This window comes from Columba livia, chromosome Z (assembly GCF_036013475.1).
Source record: "Columba livia isolate bColLiv1 breed racing homer chromosome Z, bColLiv1.pat.W.v2, whole genome shotgun sequence".
In the NCBI taxonomy this organism is placed as follows: domain Eukaryota; kingdom Metazoa; phylum Chordata; class Aves; order Columbiformes; family Columbidae; genus Columba; species Columba livia.
The window spans coordinates 17,882,506-17,888,839 of NC_088642.1; the positions used below are offsets into that span (position 1 = coordinate 17,882,506).

Sequence of the window (6,334 nt, forward strand, 5' to 3'; positions counted from 1 at the left end):
TTCTTCTTCATCCTTGTCTGATTTTTCCATCCAGCTCTTTCTTAAGAACAGAAAGGTGAAAACTGCATTTCAGAGAGGTTTTTCATAATCTGATCGGAAGCCTACTGTAATTTTTCTACTGATCTCAGATAGGATTTTTGCTGGGGACCACAAATGACGTGCTGCCTCTCAAGATCCCATAAGGAATTTTGCTCAGAGCATGGACATAAATTGCCATGAATGTGGCTTCCAGTGAGCTAGCACAAATCTCATTCCCAGTGATCAGTGCCTGTGTCAATTGTCCACTTAAAAAATTTGTAATTCGGGTAAATTTACATGCCATATAAATGTAGAGTACACATTTTATTTTTATATAGTTATAAATTTATATATAAGTGTAAATTAGAGAAATACGCATTTAGAAATCTGTATACTTTAAATATATACACACAAGAGAGTTCATAGCCTTACTTTTTTGGCAACCCAGGCCACAGGATGCCAAAACACACACCTGTGGTGGTGCAGCCCCCACCTGGGCCACCCTGAGATTTCAGGATAAGATCCCATCATGCTGTTATCTGGGTTACAAGCGCAGTGGCTTGGGCATCAGGCATTTTCTGGCCACGCCTGGGCCATCTGCTGCCTGAATCATTTACCAGAATGACTCAGCACGAACACTGGCCAGAGTGGAAAATACTGACCGAAGCAAGATCACCTCAAGATCCTATAAGTAGCAATCCAAAAGTGAGACCTTTGAAGCTCTCCAGGACTGCAGTGGCTTGTGTGACTCCAGAGCTGGGACACCTCTCAGGGGACATTTTGCAAGGATTGAAAGATCATCTGTTGATGATTTTGTGAGGACTCAAAGGCCTGATTTTTTGAGGTACACCAACTGTCCATTGATGAATGCTGACACATAAAAGTGAGTAATTCATGAAACTCATGAAAAGGGAAATTTTAACCACAGGTTAATCTCTGTGTGTGCAATTTGGTTCAGAATTGTTTGTCTGTCTGTATGTGCATGTGTGGTATGATTTAACCCAAATCTGTGTGTGCAACCCTGCTGTAAGTCTCGTGTGACCCTTGCCATTCTCCAATCTTTAACAAAATTGCTATCTTGATTGCAACAAATTCTGACAACTCGCTCCCTTAAATTGGCTGGTTATTGAATGCTGTTAAGAATTATACAACCTAATCTTGTGATCTATCTCAAAATATTAGTAAATCCTAAATTGCTGTTAAACAAAAGCCGTTTGGAAAATCATATTTGTGACAGCACCTATAACCTTTTTTTTTTTAATGTGACCTTGCGGTCAACCTCACCTCCATCCCTGTAAAAGTGATGGAACAACTTATCCTTGGTGCCATCTCAAGACATATCAAGGAGAAGAGGGTCATTATGGGCAATCAACATGGCTTCACCAAGGGGAAGTCATGTTTGACCAACCTCATAGCCTTTTATGAGGACATAACAAGGGGGACAGATGATGGCAGAGTGGTGGATGTGGTCTATGTTGACTTCAGTAGAGCATTTGACAGAGTCTCCCACAGCATCCTCACAGATAAAGTGAGAAAGTGTGGTCTGGACGATCGGGTAGTGAGGTCAACTGTGAACTGGCTGAAGGAAAGAAGCCAGAGAGTCGTGGTCAATGAGGCAGAGTCGAGTTGGAGGCCTGTATCTAGTGGAGTGCCTCAGGGGTCAGTACTGGGACCAGTACTGTTCAATATATTCATCAATGACTTGGATGAGGGAATAGAGTGCACTGTCAGCAAGTTTGCTGATGACACCAAGCTGGGAGGAGTGGCTGACACGCCAGAAGGCTGTGCTGCCACCCAGCGGGACCTGGACAGGAGTTGGGTGGGGAAACATGTAATGAAATATCACAAGGACAAGTGTAGAGCCTTTCATCTGGGCAGGAACAACCCCAGATTCCAGTATAAGTTGGGGAATCACCTGTTAGAGAGCAGTGTAGGGGAAAGGGACCTTGGGACCCTGGTGGACAGCAGGATGACCATGAGCCAGCACTGTGCCCTTGTGGCCAGGAAGGCCAATGGCATCATGGGCTGTATTAAAAGGGGGGTGGTTAGTAGATCAAGAGAGGTTCTCCTTCCCCTCTACTCTGCCCTGGTGAGACCACATCTGAATATTGTGTCCAGTTCTGGGCCCCTCAGTTCAAGAAGGACAGGGAACTGCTGGAGAGAGTCCAGCGCAGGGCAACAAAAATGATTGAGTGGAGCATCTCCCTTATGAGGAAAGGCTGAGGGAGCTGGGGCTCTTTAGCTTGGAGGGCACTGAGGGGTGACCTCATTAATGTTTATAAATATGTAAAGGGTGAGTGTCACGAGGATAGAGCCAGGCTCTTCTCAGTGACAACCAATGGTAGGACAAGGGGCAATGGGTGCAAACTAGAACATAAGAGGTTCAATTTAAATATGAGAAGAAACTTCTTCACAGTGAGGATGACAGAGCACTGGAACAGGTTGCCCCGAGAGGTTGTGGAGTCTCCTTCTCTGGAGACATTCAAAACCTGTCTGGACACATTCCTGTGTAACCTCATCTAGGTTTTCCTTCTCTGGTGTGGGGACTGGACTGGATGATCTTTCAAGGTCCCTTCCAATCCCTAACATTCCGTGATTCTGTGAAAATCCATGCAGTATGTTTAAACTGAGAGGTGCCTCTATATTCACAAAGACATGGGGCAACTCAAGCAGGAGTTGTACTCTTTTCTGGGATGCTTCATGAGCTACTGTTGACCGGACAGTGATAGCAGTCCTTAGTATCAAATTTCTGGTACAAACATTCACAACCAAGCACTGGGAATAACTTGTTTCTCATTCATCATGTTCTGTGCTTCACAGACATCAGAGTGCTACCCTCAACCCCTTTTCTGAACTGCTGCCTGGAATTAATTTTCTTTAGTAAGGAGGCAGATGGTTGCTCTCAGACTTCTGAAGCCCTTATGCGAACACCCCACTGATTTCCATAGGGGATCTCCCCTGGCTGAGAGCATGGTCTTTGATCTGCTGCAAGCAATGGGAAAGGGCAGAATCAGTTACAAATTGTTCCTCTGTGCTTTACTAACCTCCAAACTTTGGGGCTGGAGGTGAGGGGCATGAGGTGGGCAGGAAAGCAACCATCTGCAAGAGCTGTCGTTTCGCTTCTGAAGCAAGGCAGGGTGAGCCTGTCCTGGGTGGCAAGCTCAGGACTGTGCTATCAGCAGTGTTGAGGATGCCATGGCTATGCAAAGCATATCACCCACACAAACTGCATCCCCGAAGGTTTCACAGAAGTCAGAGGGCAAAGAAATAAGCTGCCTCAGTGGCATTACAGTCCCGGGCTTCGCAGGGAGCTGAAGGCAGTTCTTGCTTCCGACAGCGCCCTGGGACTTGGGTCTAGTTGCCCAGCCTCACTTTCCCACACTTTTTTGTCTGTGAAATGAAAATTAATTTTCTTCCCATTAAACAGGAGGAAGGGCTTTTGATAGAAGGGTATAAATACGTATTCATAATCTGCAGAACACGTGGAAAACTACAGATTTAATTATTTTAATTGTTTTGGATCATGCAAGTCTTTCTTGAGCAGTACATGCTTAATTTCAACATCCTGTAAATGAACTCCTTTAACTTCATAGAAATCCTTTGGTTAGATATTTATGTAAAGTTTGTTGTTTTTAAATGGTTAAAGGAAAAGAAACAATAAATATTATCTGTTGAGGCAAAGCAAAATGTTTGCTTCACTTGATGTGACTTTATTGTCACCTTTTTTGTTTCTATTTGTATGAAAAACCCACTTGCAGACCAGCTCCATTGAATATCGCTCTTCCCTCCAGTTTTACAGTCATGCCAAGAAGCGGCAGAAGCAGCAGCACAGCACCTGGGGAGCTGTCAGCAAAGTGTGCACAGCCCTTGCACAACAGGACCACAAGCAAAGCACAGCTCTCCAGGCTCCACTGGAAAACTACAAAACAAGAACAAAACAAAACAAAAAACCTCACGCAAATAAAATCAACAGCAGCAGTAACATACACTTCATAGGAACGCTGAGGCATAGAAAGGAGTCACCATAAGGGAACATCTTTTTCAGACCAATATTTGGTGTCAGAAACCAGAAGTTCACAGCTTTACTGAGCTAGCAATAAAAAGACTAATCTAAAAAACAAGATCATAGAATAGTGGTTCCTAGGTCACTGATATTAAGCAAAGTAGTAAAAATGGTATAGAAAGTCAGTGTTTCTCATTTTAATGTTTTCAATCTAAATTTAAAATGTGGGATTATTGTACAAATAGGGAAAAAGGGGTTTTTTACTTCTTAAAGATCTCAGGGAACACATAAGTTACACAGCCTCAGGAAAGGTAAAAATGACTCAGAGGTTGAAAGCTGAAAAGAGATCTAAATGAAGAGTAAAGGGAAAGGACAAGGACTAGCTTACAGGAAGGGCATGAGAGGGTGAAATGAAACACACACATTTTCTGTGCATTGCTTTTCTCACCTACAATTGAAGCACCTAATAAGCTTTCATCAAAAATTAAGGAAATCGTAGTTTCTAGCTGCTTATCTAGAAATTGTAAATAATGTAATATTCTCAGGTAAAATTTATTAGATAATTTTGCATCTGTGAAAGACCTTATCAATCCTGAATTCTGTTTTTGAGAGACATGGGAAGATATGAAAACTAATAACGCCCAATACTGGAATTCTACAAGTTCTACAAGTTCTTTACACCTGGTACTCCTGGGTTTTTTTTCTTCTTCCTTTTCCTCTTTTTCTTTTTCTTTTTCTTTTTCTTTTTCTTTTTCTTTTTCTTTTTCTTTTTCTTTTTCTTTTTCTTTTTCCTTTTCTTTTTCTTTTTCCTTTTCTCTTTCTTTTTTTTTTTCTTTTTCTCTTTTTCTTTTTCTTCTTCTTTTATTTTTATTTTTATTATTTTTATTTTTATTTTTATTTTTATTTTTATTTTTATTTTTATTTTTATTTTTATTTTTATTTTTATTTTTATTTTTATTTTTATTTTTATTTTTATTTTTATTTTTATTTTTATTTTTATTTTTATTTTTTCTTCTCCAGTTTTTTTCTTTCTTTTTATTTTTCTCCTTCTCTTTTTTCTCTTTTTTTTTTCTTTCTGCAGGGTTGGCTATGCCATGCCTCATTTTGAAGTCTTCAAGCCCTTTCCTACCTATCTTTAGGCACACAGATATGTGTGTGTGCTTATTTTGGCCTACAGCTATGTGGAAAGGAAATTAAAAGTTTTATTGAAAAATCTTTTTTGTAATAATGCATTTGGGGGATTTATTTTTGCCTTTCATAGGATAATCCAATGTATTTGATGGCAAAGACCCTTTGCTGGAAATGCCTGAAGAGGTGAGCGGGATGGCATCTGTATTGATTAGCTAAAGGTAATGAAAAACACCGAGTTTCCCTGCAAGCCATAGGCAGGGTTCTCAGGCACCCTGGGCCCCGTCTCTGCTTTGAATACTGGTTTTTAAAAGAGATTAGTGTGTGCTATTGCACAGTTTGTACTAAGCTAATCCTGTGGGAATACATTTGGTTTTGATCTCGAAATACTGAATACATAATACAAGTCTCCACTGCTTTCCCCAGCGAACAAGCTTGCCTTTCCAGGCGGCGCTGGGTCCTGCACCCCACACACAATGGGGTGCTCAGCTCTGGCTCAGCGTGCACCGGTGTCCATGCCTTGGGCTGGCGGGGACACGTGGGGTTGCAGTGGCTCCTTCGCTCTTGCTTTCCATGCAGGCAGGATTGCCATGGCTGGTCTCACGTCAGAATCCACAGGGCAGGAAGAGGATGTGGACAGTATGGGGAGGATGGGAGGATTCTGTTATGAAAAGGGTACCTGTTGCGAACATGTGCACACAGAAATACCATGAAGCAGGCTGCCCGGGGCATTCCATGTTTAGTTCCATGTTTTGAGGAACAAGAGGCATTATCTGAATCGGTTTAAGTAACAATGCAGCTGTGAAATGAGTATGCTCTGGAGGCTCGAGTAGCATAAACCTTCAATAGGACATTCACAGTGAACCTCTATATAATTTTCAGTTCACAGCAATTAATTCACAGGTGTCAGGTATTTGCTAATGTAAATGGTTTCCATGTAATTAAAGACCACAGTTCAATACCTGAGCTCTGTAGAGCAATTATGGTCACAATGGCACAGACAAAAGCCTGACTGCCTCTTTAGCCTGAATCTGCACAGGTGCAGGGGTTCCCTCATGGGGGTGAACCCTGAGGGCAGCATGGATGTGGGAGCAGCAGTAGGGACAATGGAAGAGTGGTAGCACAGCCCCTGCTCTGCCAGTTCAGCCCAGTGCCTCCCCTGTACTTGGGGACACCGCGCTGACA

The 6,334-nt window shown here is 42.1% G+C and overlaps 1 long non-coding RNA gene across 1 annotated transcript; it reads left to right on the forward strand.

Moving 5' to 3' along the window:
- Positions 1-723: 723 nt before the first annotated feature.
- LOC135577451 (uncharacterized) lies at positions 724-5,234 on the forward strand. The gene is made up of 2 exons (XR_010469250.1): positions 724-901; positions 3,810-5,234. It is a non-coding gene; the product is annotated as an uncharacterized LOC135577451 (long non-coding RNA).
- The last annotated feature ends 1,100 nt before the right edge of the window (positions 5,235-6,334 follow it).